General features: G+C 33.4%; 1 protein-coding gene across 1 annotated transcript in view; it reads right to left on the reverse strand.

Annotated features, from left to right (window-relative positions):
• LOC126744679 (uncharacterized) overlaps positions 1-15,063 on the reverse strand; it is a 28,225-nt gene that overhangs the window by 4,189 nt on the left and 8,973 nt on the right. The window lies entirely within an intron of this gene.

The following is a 15,063-nucleotide window of genomic DNA, read 5'->3' on the forward strand; positions in this document are numbered from 1 at the left end:
CAATATTGTATGTTAAATTTATTGACTGTTTTATGTATATTAAGACCCCATCATTTTTATTGATAGTTCCAAAACTATACACCAATTGATAACCTGGTATTGCAAAAAGATTCAAGTCATTTATTTGCCAAGTTTCGGTTAAAATTAAAATATCTAAGTTATTAAATATTTTATTAAAGTTTATAAGCATTTGATCAAAATTCCCAGATATACTCCTTATATTTTGGTGCAGTACAGTAAAATTCCTTCCATTTGGAAAGTCTTCCAAAAAGTGATGTATACTATTATATTCACGTGTATCTACAGGTGCATAGTTATAATCCCTTACATATGTGTCCATTGTAATGTGTTTTTATTAAATTAAAACTAAGAATCTACTTATGAACTAACTACATTAATATTTTTTTTTTCTTTTAAATATTTATTTATTTTTTTAAATTTTCTTAAAAGTTACAACACTAAAAGAACTTACATACATTCATACATACATACGGATATACATGAAAAGGTAAAATTAAAAACAAGCTTAAAATAAATAAAACATTTAAAATATCTTGAATAAAATTAAACTACACTAATATAAGTTTTTTTTTTCTATCCCTATTATTATACTAAATTAAAAGAATAAAACAAAATCACCTATTTATTATCAATGCAAACGTCTAATAATTATTTTCATAACAAGTGACGCTTGTGCTTCTTAAGTTTCTTTTAGGAGGTTAAAATTTTTTTCGCTAGCTTCCGTTGGCGCTTTACGTTTATTATTACTACTTGAGTCCTGGGTTAGCTTTTGGGATTTTTGGCCGATTTGATTATGTGCCGGTTCACTCGATTGATGCAGCTTATTTTTGTCCCTTTTTAAATCTTCAATTGTCCGCTTTTGACCATCGACTATGAGTGTGTTTTTTTTTATATACGCTTGATTGCGTCTTCAGGTGCTGGTATAAAAGTTTTTGGTCTGCTTGTTCCTCCGGTGTGTAGTCAGGTGAGATAAAAACAGAAGTTCCTTTTAATTTTATACTATTTTTTAAAATCTCTTTTTTTTAAAAATAATTACTTAACTCTAACGAGAGTGACCGCCTTTTTTCAGCAGCCGATTTGCCCAGACGAAATACGTTTTTTAAATCCGAAAAACGGCACTCCACTCCTAGGTTTTGATTTATCAATTCTAAACACCCCCTTATGTCAGAAACTTCGTCCGTTCCTTCCTCTAGCCCGTGAATGAGGATTTTATACCTCCTGGAATCCTTTTCAACCCTCTGAAGCTTATCTTTTAACTCCTCTACCTCCTTTTTAAGTGCTGTGTTTTCCTGCCTTATTTGATCAACGTTGACCAGAAGTTCCTCTTTAAGTGTTTTTATTTGCTCCGTAATTGTGCTAGTAATAGTGATCTGTTGAGTGTTAATTTGATTCTTAATCTCTTCGTGGCTTATTACTAAGTGTTCTACTAGCTCTAACAGTTTTTGACATTCCATACTTTAGTATACTAGGGTCTAAATATTAAATCCGGTACGTGTATGGTTTGCTATTTTCTACGTGCGGGATTTACTTGAAATGCCGATAAAAGAAAAAAGTGAACTTGTAAAAGTATGCAAGATCTATGTCTAATCGCGAGCGGTATGGGCGTGATCGTTTTTGACAAGCAAGAAATCTTCCTTCATTTACACGAGTCAGTTAGAAGCGAATATTCACTATTTTCTTTATATTAAAGAATTTGAGAAAAATTGTACTTTGAAAAAAACTGTAAAAAGCATGATGCAATCATGTTTGGCACTTGTGCACTACACAGATAGCCAAAAAAATAATCTTATACTTTGGCAGATCGATAAGATGGTTCTTGATGGAATTATTGAGGAAACCACTTCGGAATGGTCTGCACCACTCTTAATTGTGCCCAAAACAGCCGAACATAATGAGATAAAAAAATTTAGCGCAGTAATAGATTTTTGATTGCTTAATCCTAGAATAAGGGACAGTGAAAAAAACGTCCTTTGTTCTCTTTTACAGAAATATTAGATTCATTATCAGATACAATCAGATTCAATATCAAGGTTCTTTCACAGGGATATTATCAAGTAGAACTCGAAGAGACTAGTAAACCATATACTCCTTTTACGACTGAATGGGGATAGTATCTATGGGGTAAAAAATAAGTTTAAGTGCGTTTTCTAAGCTTATGATAATCGCAATGATAGGCTAACGCCATAAAGGTTGCTTTGTTTATATAGATGACTTGATTGTATTTGGAAATAATTAAGCAACCCATTATGAAAATCTTGTTAAAGTATTTGATAGGTTAAGGAAAGTAATCTCAATTTAAAAAAAAAAACATTATTTTGTATTTGGGCCATGTGATCAGAAGAAGTGGTTTTTTCTGACAAAGGAAAATTCAAGTGGTTTAAGAATATCGTAGTACAACGATTCTTAGCGTTTGTTTTAAGTATACGTTTATGCTCCAGTGTGTATTCATCTCAGATGATCATTTTCGATGCTGATAAAACTTTGGCCATTGCAGAGTTTCTTGAAATATTACATGTGGGTTCTTCAATATTTTAAATATTTATCGACAATTTTAATACTGAATGAGCCGTACGACATCATCGTAACAATGCGGCTGCTATTCTAGAAGAAGCAAGTGCAAGCAAAATATTGGATCTTGTACGAACAGTGGCTAAACCTAATGACATAAGGAATGTTTTGCCAGTTCCACCAGAGGCATCCAGGACATATATTCATTATTGTATTATAAACTTCATTTTGTCGGGGATTTAGCAGTGGTACATTCAAATCAAATCAAATCAAATCATATATTTCTATCGACATCATAACAATGTATAGGAATTGTCAATAAAAAACTACAATGCTAATAAAAATAGTATAAAATTACAAAGATATGAAAGGAAACAAATTTAACTTAATTTAGTCAATAAATCTACAGTTAAAGAACTCTGTCAACTAATAAAAAGGACAGTCAGCTAACATCGTCCTAAGAGCCCTCTTAAAAGTTGGAAAAGTTTTAGCTCTCTTTATTCTACATGGGAGATGATTAAAAATTTTGAGAGATATAATTTCCGGACCATCCTGTACCTGCGACAACCGGGTAAAAGCGATGTATAAATTATCTGCATTTCGAGTTTCATAAAAATTCAAATCTCCAGATCTCATGTAGTTTGAAAGATTTTTATGTACTTGACATGTGCACTCCAAGATATAGCTTCTACTTAGAGTTTGGATTTTTTCTTTTTCAAAAGTACCACGGCAAGTTTCTCTGAAGGAAAGTCTAAACATCGTACGTACAATGCGCTTTTGATTTATTAGCATCCTCCCAATACTGGAGGAATTACCCCAAGTTAATAAGGCATAGGATAGAGTGGAATGCACTAAGTGATAATAAAAGCTTTTAAGTATATATGCGTCCACATAGTCTCGAAGTTGCAAGATGGCATAATGGCTGCGGGATAATCTATTGCACACAGATTCCACTTGAGGACCCCACGATAGATGTCTATCAATTACAATTCCCAAGAACTTGGTGGAGTGTTGTTGGATGAGGCTACTTTTACTACTAGCAGTCATCCTCTCTAAGGAGTAAATTCCGGTCCTGAATAGCTAGAATCGGAGTGAAAACAATGAAATTGATTTTAAAACTATTCAAACAAAGACCATTTTTCTGGCACCACCCCGCAATATCAGCCATACACTTGGTGGTTTTTGAGTGGATAGACTGATAGTCAGTACCCGAGACAACTGCTGATGTATCGTCGGCAAAAAGTGTTATGTAGCTGTCATTAACCAGGAGAGGCAAGTCATTAATAAAAAGTAAAAATAAAATGGGCCCAAGAACACTACCCTGTGGAACCCCAGTGACGACAGTTGCCCAATCAGATATGGTCACCTGACCACTAACTCTCAATCTAACAGCCTGGGTTCTACCTGTCAAATATGATTCAAGCCATTTTTAAGCCGGACCTCTTATACCATAATGAAAGATCTTATTTAATAGTCAAGCGTGATTAATAGTATCAAATGCTTTATTAAGATCAAAAAAGATACCAACAGATTTAAATTTCAATTCAAAATAAATATTCAATATATTTGTATAAAGAGATATTATAGCATCTGATGTAGAGAGTCCAGACCTGAATCCAAACTAATAACATGACAATATAGCAAAAGAATCTAAAAAGGCAATAAGTCTTCTTTTAAAAGATTTTTCAAAGATCTTTGAGAATACAGAGAGGAGAGCAATAGGCATATAGTTACTCACTTCTGCTGTCTCCCCCTTTTTATGAAGAGGTATGACAACAGCTGATTTTAGCTCTTTAGGAAAATAGTCAAACTGAAATGATAAATTTAGAAGATAGGTAAGTGGAGAGATAATATGCTTAGCACATGCTAGCAATAAGTAACAAGGTACCTCGTCTACACCGGATGACTTTTTTCTGGAGGAAGATTTTATAATATTAAGTGTTTCGCCTTTAGTGAGAGGGAATAGAAAAAGAGATTGAGATAAACTGTTGAAAGGCACATTCATTCCCATGGGTGCCTGAGAATTATCTGTGATCTTTCGCACTGACTGTACAAAAAATTATTAAATGTATTAGCAATATTGAGGTTGCCAGTAACTTTCTTTCCATTATCAGTAACCAAATTAGGAACACACTTTGTTCCGTGATTTGAAAAGTTCGTGGTTAAGTTAATAATTTCCCATGAGGCTCAAGTTATATTGTTAGAAGTAAGCAACTTTGTTGAATTATAGGCTTTTTTAGCATTTACAATATTTTCTCTATGTACCTTTCAGTTCAACTACTAAATCATCTTCACGTTCCTGTTCCAATTTTCGATTAAATACGTAATTAGTTCCACGATTTAGCACTGACGTTCCTAACCTGACTAATAAACTACCGCATATAAGGTAACACATATATTCGATCAAGCCCCAATACCAGTCGCCTAGATGCAAAACCCGACAAGTCCAGGTAAACACAATATTGTAGAATAACTTGTTATGTTTATTCTATTATTAATAAAGATGCAGTTTTTTAAGAAGAATATTTTTGCTTCGCAGTTATTTTTATAATTTTCTTCAGTGTGTTGACTTTCTTGTACAGCTTCGTTGAGAGCTTCGTGAATTACTTCATTAAAAAAAATAAGTTAATCTTTATTGTTCCATTCTTTTCCGTAATGCGCCTCCAATAGTTTTGCAATACTTTTCGTCTTATCCTGGTTAATAGCTATCGCAGTATTTAGTACTCTTGGGCAAATTTGGCAAACCTGTTTTCCTCTTTTACATAGACTTTTTGATAAGTCATTTTTGTAAAAAGCTTACAAGTGGAACTCCAGTTTTTTTTTTTTAAATTATTATTTTCTTTGATGGTTGGAACTTAAAATGCCAATAGCCTGGTTGCTTTAATACTATTTGAGTTTCAGCTTTCTAATCATTAACCCTAACATCAATTCCAATTCTGTAAACAGTGGTAAGCTTTTTGATTAAGTTTACATACTTATCAGGGTGACTAATTACTGTATTTTTTTATATACCCTTTCAATTTGACCAAACACATGATTGAATGAAATGAAACACAAGTACTTGAATTTGCTGCGTTTGTCTTGGAGCTTTATATTAAAACCAATGGCTTAACATACGATAAGTGTGGAGTTTTTATTTTGAGCCCCACATCTATCACAAACAAGAATAATTTGTATATTTTCCACAAAAGTAAATTTCGAAGGAAAGTGGTGAGAAATGATGAGAAATTTTATTTGATCTTCTAGGGCGATCCAACTCTGTCCAAACATATGACGAAATATTTTCTGAAGTTAGTTTACTTTTTGATGATTCACATACTATAGCAAGGTGATAAAAGTAATTCTGCATACTGAAGCAGGCTGACTGATCTGGAAGTATCAAATTCTTTTGACAGTCAAAGAACAATATGACTTAATTATCTTTTTCCTCTTGAAGAAATTTATAGAAACTCTCTTAATTTGTGAAAACGTTATTGTGCTTTTAAATTAGTCCTTTTTGTTGTATAAGGCTCCTTTTTTATGTTAAACTTGTATTGTAAGCAAGTTAAACAGAGATCTGTCTTCGGCGTTTCAAAACCAACATTGAAACATTCTTTGACTTTGAGATCTTCGTTTTATGTCATTTGATTATTGTACATTTTCCAGAGTCTTGTAATACTTAATTCAGCAGGTAAATAAATTCTGTTGAATGTTTTTGATCGGCAGTAATGAAATTCCACGCATTTCGAAGACTCAATATAAATCTCCGCCTCTTCTTTCGACAGGAATAAACGAGTTTTGCTTGTCATCATTCTCAATATCTTTTTAAGATATTGAGAATTCGATCTCTTTTAGTTCCTATAATACCTTGGAACGCTGTTCGACATACTGGTACTATTAGGCCGTCACTTCTCTTCACTTTATACGATAAAATACAAGATTTTGGTTTATTTTTAGTTTCTGTTCGCTTTCTTTGCCTAGCTGGATTTTTTAAGTTACAGTGGCGTAATATAAACATGTCTTGACCCCTCTTAACTAAATTTTGATAAAACCCTACATGCAATTTTTTTACATCTTTCATAGAGAGCTGAGATGTACAGGGTGTCCCATTTTGGGTACTTTTGCGGGGTATCTGCGTTATTTTTAACGTTAGCGTGATGCGGTTTTCGCGACAGTGTGTTACTTTTTCGTGAAAATAACGATGCCGTTAACAAAAATTCCAAAGCCCTCTTAGTTTTTAAAAAGGCCATTTTTGAAAATTCGACATTTTGTCCCGGACCTCCCTTCTATTTCGGTTATTCTTTAACTTATCGAATATGTAAAAAAACAGTTTTATATATTTTTTCCGTAGAATGCAGTGGCGTAGATTATTTTTTTAATATTTACTGTTTTTGAGTTATAAGCCAATCTTATGTTTTTTTAATGGAATACCCTGTATATATATATATATGCACTAATAAATTTGTCTGCTTTTTACCCTTTCAAAAATATATAATTGTATGCATGTTTTTTTAAGAAACATACAAATAAATTACAATTTTCTAAAATTATGGACATAAATTTATTAGTAGGTCATGACTCTTGTTCATAACAAAACAAAAGTCAACTAAATGTCAAATATTTATATTTTACGGTTTCTTAGGTCAAATATTTGTATTATAAGTATTTGTTTTTTTTTTATTTAATAAATGCTTTGAAAAATGGCAGCGTATGAAAATTACGAAAAATATGAATAAATGTTATATGTTAAAAATAACGGAGATACCCCGCAAAAAAACCCAAAATGGGACACCCTGTACACTGAAATGGCTGATATGGTTTTCCATTATGGCCGCAAGTGGGATATACAGGCAATGTCTTAGCAACATACCTATAAATGAGTATAATTTGATTAAAAAAATTGTCATTATTTTAATAAAAATAAAAAGCATAACATAAATAATACCTATACATAAGTAACATCTGGCGATGATTTTGTTTCGATGAATAAAGATCCCACTCCTAGCTTTTTTAACAAAATTAAGAACTGTCTGGACCATTGCGTCATAACTTTCGAGTATTTCGAGTCCAATAAAGCCAGCCTATACCCTATGAACCCTAGAACTCACTCGCTGTACGGCTTACTAAAAATATATAAAGAAGGTATTCCTATGAGGCCAGAGGTTTCTTTCATCAGTTCGCCCTGCTATAGACTGTCCTCTTCGCTTAACACTACTCTCAGGATAATAACAGGATTTCAAAATGAATTTTCGATCAAAAATTCAATCAAATTTGCAAATTTTGTAAAAAATATTAATATACCCGATAATGCTATTTTGATTTCCCTGGACGTAAAAAATCTCTTTCACAGCATACCCGCCTCAGAATGTAAAACGTTAGTTAAAGAATTGCTTAACTCCACCAACCTCCCTTAGTTAGTTATAGACAACCTCGTATGCCTCTTATCGCTGATTTTGGAACAAAACTTTTTTAAATTTAATGGAAATTTTTTTAAGCAATCAGCAGGACTCGCTATGGGCTTATGCCTTTCACCTTTCTTAAGCGAAGTATTTAGGAGCCATTTAGAAAATCAAATTATGCTTAGTAAGTTTTTTAAATTCATAATTACATGCAAAAGGTATGTCGATGACATTTTTCTAGTCTAGAGAGGAAACGACGATGATTTGACGAGATTTTTGAATTCCGTAAATTCTCTTCATAGTAACATAGTTTTTACTTTGGAAAAAGAAGTTAATAAGAATTTACCATTTTTAAATTTACTTCTGGCTAGGTACAACAATGGAATAACTTTTGAAGTGTACAGAAAACCATCCGCTATGGATAATATTATTCAATCTAACTCCCTTTCTCCTGGTCAACACAAATTTGCTGCTCTTAACTCATTCTTCTATAGATTATTTAATTTACCTCTCTCCAATATAGCCTTTAAAATAGAGTACAATATATTACAATCTATTGCAATCAACAATAACTTCCCTCTATCAAGTTTCAAGAAACTATATTCTAAGTTTTTTAATAAGTACAAATTTTCGTACCACATTGTACATCAGGAGGAAAGGGAACGTAATAATAAAAATTTTAGATGTTTAACTTACTTTGGAGGTATTTCCCAGGGGGTGGCGAAATTCATTAAACCTTTTAACATCTCAATCGCTTTTAAGACTTCTAATTCCGTAAAGCGAAATCTGGTTAAACCATTGGATAAGCCAGATCCGCTTTCGAAATTGAGAGTTTATAGTTTGCATTGAGCCGATTGCCCTACGACTTATGTGGGACAGTCCGGGAGGAAAAATTTCAACAAGGGTACAAGAACATCTAGGTCTGGTGAACAAGTTTAAAGCCACAGATACTGTCGAGACCAAGTTAGCGTTTGCCAATCATTTATTGTTAACAGGTCATAATTTTTCCTACATCAATAATGTGGCAGTGGTTCATGACTGCCAGAAGGGCTAAAAGCTGGATCTTCTAGAGAAGCTAGAGATTACAAGAGCGAAGAAGAGTCCAGTTTTAACTTGCGTTAATGACGTGTTCAATTTTGAGCCGGGACTCATTTTTAATAACATCTTGTAGTCCCCTCCTTTCTTTTCAAGCTATCGAATGAACGGTGTGGCCTAGCGGTCAACGCAGCAAACAGTAACAGTCTTGTTGCAAGGTTGTAGGTTCAATTCTCGATAGTTCCTTTTAACCTTTTTTATTATTTTCTTGTATTCAAGTTCTACGTTATTGTTTTTTATATATTTGTGACGTCAGTTTTTTTAAACTTATATTTTACCGTTCAGTGTGTGTGTATATTTGACCCAGTCCGGCGTGTTTTTAAGCTCCTTGAGGTATACTTTTTTGTTTCACTTTAAGGTCTTTTTGTAATTTTATTTGGTTTTGTTTACATTATTTTTTAGGTCTGATGATGCTCTTAGGATCGAAACACGTGTCACCACTCTAACAAATTAAATAATTTTTTGAGACCGAGACTTTGTGTTGTTCTCCTTTGATTTATAAATAACCTTGCTCGTTTTGCCTTTTCTCTTTTTGTCTCACACTTTTTTTTTTCGAGCCTTTTTCACGTCACATTGTTATTTATTAATACATTTTTCAACACTGTTTAAACGATTTATAGAATCGATTTTAGCACTGAAAAAGAAAGCTGTTTACTTCACTTGATGCAAACAACTGAAATGCGTAGTACCAACTAAATACTAGGACGTTAATATAGCGAAATCAGGTAACATCATGCTATACTTTCATTGGCGAGCTAAAATGGGGCTGGACTTGTTGGTTTTTGCACATAAGATACATTTTTAAAGGCCTATGCTAATTGCATTCGCTCTATAAAATGTTATGGACGTGTAGGTTTATGTATTCTCATAAATCTGATGTAATAGTAAAGGTTTCGGTAAAAGTGTGACTTGTCAGGATTTGCATCTAGGCGACTCATATGTATCTCCTCATTCATCTGAAGATAGTGATTAGTAATTCTGGAACTGACACGAATTTGATGTAAAATATCTTCTGAATATATAATACTATAAAATATCTTCTACTATCCTTGTATTTATCCTAAAGTTTGAATGGGTTCGATGGAAAGCATGTTAAAATGATGATAGTAAATGTGCGTATCTGAAGATGCAGAGATAATGGTTTCAACGATTATCCTATCCCAATGGGTATCGTTTTCTAGTAAATCGGATCTTTTCATATAGTACGATATGTTGGAAATATTGCATTATTAATAGTCCCTAGTGATTCAAATGACGTTGGCCCACGCATATTTACTATCAACAATCGGAAATAGAAGTATTCATCATTTATTGGATGAACTGTATAGTATATACATAGGACCAGGAGCATCAGTAAAATGCACATCCGGATAACCAGGAATCGCATTGCCTTGCTTCCGTCATTAAAAATTCTTCGATCAAGCATTCCAGGTGTAATAACGTGGCATCTCCGAGTAAGGCAAGGTTCGTGCAAATGGATCGCTTTGGCAGATCGCAAAGAAACTGGTCAATGTTATCACTGCAGGTGTTTCCGTACGTTGAACAATATTCGAAGCGGATTGTTGACACCAGACGGTCCACGAATCATATCTATAATTACAATCATGTAGATCGGCTTCATGATCGGCAATTTCGGCTCATATAATATTATCTATTTGAATTCTTTCCACTAACCAAATAAGAATGTGTGCTCACGGCAGGCCTCGTTTTTTTCATTCGATTAAATACATCCAGCATCGAGTATCTCCAAAGACGCGTTGTTTAACAATGTACATAGTTCATTAGGAACCGCATTTATTGTCTGACCACACGTGCTGTGATCTATACTTAACTATAGGTAAACCTATGTTTAGTTGTCATTTTTATAATTGTCACATTTTAACCATACTTAGCCACAGACTAAATTACGTGTAGGTGTCATTTTCGTTTTGTTATTCGATGTCAGATGCGTTTTTGTTATACCGCGTTTTATAGTGACTTCACAAAAATGCAGTCGAATGGCACAAAAAGTATCCTATGTCTGTTTTCTGGTTCAAAGCTACCTCTCCACCAATTTTCGGTCAAATTGGTTTAGCTGTTCTTAAGTTATAAATAGTTTAACTAAAACGACTTTTTTTATATATATGGATTATACCAATAAAAACATAATGAATAGGTAACTTTCCTTCTTTCTTATCTTCAATCGTAAGAAAGAACATTTTTAAGTGCAGTGGATTACAAAAATTAGGAAATCCATCAGTTCTTATTCATTGGCATTCCACACCCCGAGCATATTATCCACGTCCTTTCTATATACTCTTCAGAAATCACTGAGCTTACGCTTGACAATCCTGTCCTCCAAATGGTTTATTAACATCTCAAAAGAGGACAGAGGATACAAACTGGAAACCAAGGCAGCCAAATCAGTGAGAAAACTGACAAAATAAAACAAGGTGAATAAATGCACAACTTGTCTAATAGACTTATTGGTATATCGACTTTGGAGATTCTGGTCATTGAATTCGTGAAGGCGGACAGGAGTTTCAAAACTCATAGGAGATCATTTTCATTTGTATTAAAAAATTCTAGAACTGGACGTATTAAGGGTTTGTTTTACGAGTACTTTAGGAAAAAAAACTAGTAGTAGCGTCTTTGTTTATAGTAGCGAAATCCGATCCTTGTAAATGTAATAAGTTGTTAGTGTAAAGAGGGATGCCTCTCTAGTATGACCAAATATTTGTCCTTTTCTCCTTTTAAAAGATTCAGATAATGATTTTTTTTATTAGGAGACAAATAAGAAAAATTGATCTCTACGTAAATTACAAACAAAAATAACAGAGGCCTTAAATTTGACTTTGGCGTTTATTCTCAAGGTAATTTACTAAAACGGAATCCCTATTTCACATGTCACAATAAAAATTAAATACTATTTTGAACATTACATTTTTCATGCTTTCTCAATTGGGACAAAGATCTACTCGGCATGTAAATGATCTTCAAAATTAATCCCAAGGTCAAACCTAAAGTCACTACTATTTTTTCCCATCGTATTGGATTAAAATATAACACGTATATTAGTAGTTTCCAAAACACTATTCGCTTTCGCAGACTATTAAATGCTAGGAAGTTTTATATTTAAATAATTAACTCAATTTCAGTCGAGTCGATATGAGTTTTAAACTAAAATAAATATATTTAATTAAATTATTTATCTTGTTTAAGTTTCTATATTGCTATGTTTTATCAGTGCTGTGCATTTAAATCAGTGCCTCTGTCTGTTTCCAATACTCTATTAGAGAATTAAAAAAATTGAAAAAGAAAGAATTAGAGGATTTTCTTATATTTATAAATTCCCTGTACTAAAAAAATTTCTTTACTATCGACGAAATAAAAAGTTGCGTTATTGTGATGTTCTTAATATTAAAAATTCCAATACACTTGAATTTAAAATTTACTGCAAGCCTATTACTACCGACAAGCAATGTTATCCAATATATTTTTCAAATTCCCCATATTCTTATAAATTCTCCTCGTTTAATTCCCTTTTGTACAATTTTTTAACGTTCCGCTTTTAAAGGAAGCCTTTCTAGCTAAACTTAATATTATTAAACATATTGCTTTAAACAATGACCCTTAATACGTTTTCCAAGTTTTTGAATCTTATTATTACTTTCAAGAAACTAATAATTTGTTAATGTTATATACAGGGTGCCTAACAGAAAATATCCACTTGTTAGAACTACGAGGGCGGGTCAATAAATCCGTGACTTTTTGGATAAAAGACAGGTTTTTATATAAAAAGTTATTTAATTTTTCAACATTGTCTCCTTTGAGTTCTATACACTTAGTCCAACGTTTCTCCAATTTTTTTATCCCTTTGGAAAAATATGATTTGTCGAGGTCATCAAAATAGGCATTTGTTTGAGAGATGATTTCGTCGTGAATCAAATCTCTTTCCGCCGAGCCATTTCTTTAAGTTTGGGAATAGGAAATAGTCACTGGGCGCCTAACCTAATTCATGGATTTTTGCCATGGAAACTGCACATGTGTGGACCCTTGCATTGTCCTGGTGGAAAAGAACTTTTTTTTTTGGCCAAATATGGTATTTTTTCTTTCAGTTCCTCATTGAATCTATCCAATAAGTTGGTATAATATTCTCCATTGATTGTTTTCCCCTATTGAGGATAGTCAATGTGGATTATACCGCGTGCATCCCAAAAAACGGTCGCCATGACTTTATTGGCTGACAAACCCACCTTTGCCGTCTTGGGCGCCGATTCACCCCGAGAAATCCACTGTTTTGACTGCTGTTTGGTCTCCGGCGTGTTGTGGTGGATCCACGTTTCGTCCACGGTGACGAAACGACGCAAAAATTCGTCCATATTACGGTTGAATAACGCCAAACACTCCTGGGAAATTGTCACACGGTTGCGTTTGTGATTGATTGTGAGCAAACGCGACACCCATCTTGCGGAAAGCTTTCTCATACCCAAATGATCATTTAAAATTGAAACTACTGAACCACGTGAGATGCTTATGGCTTCCACAATCTCTCTCACTTTCAATCTCCGATCGGCTAAAACCATATCGTAAATTTTTTCGATTGTTTTGGATGTAGAGACCTGGACTGGGCGTCCAGAACGTTCGGCATCTTCCGTGCTTGTACGACCACATCGAAATTCAGTAAACCGCTTCTTTACCATGGAAATGGATGGTGCAGAGTCCTCATAATATTTATCAAGCTTAGCCATGGTTTGAGTGATGATTCTTTTCCGTAAAAAATAATGCTTAATGAGCACACGAAATTCACTTTTTTCCATTTTCTTCTCAAAACGAGTGGTAGTCTGCTATCAACAGCTGTCAAACACAAACTAAATGACGCAGCTTGTTCAAATTTTGACAGGCGTCAACTGACAGTTCTCTGTTGACAGGAGCAGAGTTGCAGATTTTCCATTAAAGGGCGGGAAATTCAAAAAGTCAAGGACTTATTGACCCGCCCTCGTATCTAAAATTAATAGTTTTGGAGATATTATTTTTTTTAATTTTCAATGGATTATGTGTACCATGATCATAAAGGCTTTTATAGCATTATAATCAACCTGCTTTGGTAATATCTGAATAGTGTTGCTATTTGTCATAATTTAAAATAATAATAATATCAAGGAGTAAACGTTTGTTGATGTGATATGCATTTAATTTACGGATTGGCAAGATGTAATGCTTTAAAAGAACGAAGATTGTACGCTGACAGATTCACTAAACACTTGCCTAATTTACAAGACTTTACAACATATCGATCAGCGGTTACGAAAAACTGGTGAGAAATGATTATAGCCTTATTTTTAGTAGTAAAAATGATTTAGATTTTAGGGCCGATTAAGATGCATAATCTTCACATTGATGCAGACGAAGATCTTGAGAGTAAACCAGGAATAGTAAGAGAGTATAGTAGGAGAGTATAGTGGAGAGAATAGTAGGAGAGTAACCATCGAAGAGCTTGACAGTAAACCAGGCAAGATGGTGCTAGAAGTTTTGTTGCCATCCTCATTTGCTATTGTTAGAAAGCAAAGCAACACTACTATCACTATCATTATCCAAAACAAATTAATTATTATGTTATGCATGTTTATTTTGATATAGGGTGCACAAAAAAGTAATGAGAAGTTGTTTACCGCAATAGTGCTGTAAGTGGCACCCTCTAGAAGTGTGACCATAAAAAGTGATAGAACCTTGTTTCTCAGACTAGAAACCCTTCCTATATTAACTTTTATGCCAAAATCTGTAATGCTTTTTAAGCAATAAGGAAAAATAGAAAATACAATTGAAATTTTGACATCCTGTATCTCGCAAACTATCAACTTCTTGACTATGCTTAGATCAATTCACATATTTTGGTCTGTAACATCTCAACTTTCGAGATTTCCCAACTTTTTGCAGACCCTGTATATAAGGCTAACTTCTTTCGTCTAGGAGATCTTCCCATAAAAACCCTATTCTTGTTTGCACATGATAGCGTACCTTTTAGCCTCAACTTATTTTCGATAATATCTCTAATAATTGTATATTCTTTACTGTTTTTATA

Source organism: Anthonomus grandis, chromosome 14 (genome assembly GCF_022605725.1).
Source record: "Anthonomus grandis grandis chromosome 14, icAntGran1.3, whole genome shotgun sequence".
Classification (NCBI taxonomy): domain Eukaryota; kingdom Metazoa; phylum Arthropoda; class Insecta; order Coleoptera; family Curculionidae; genus Anthonomus; species Anthonomus grandis.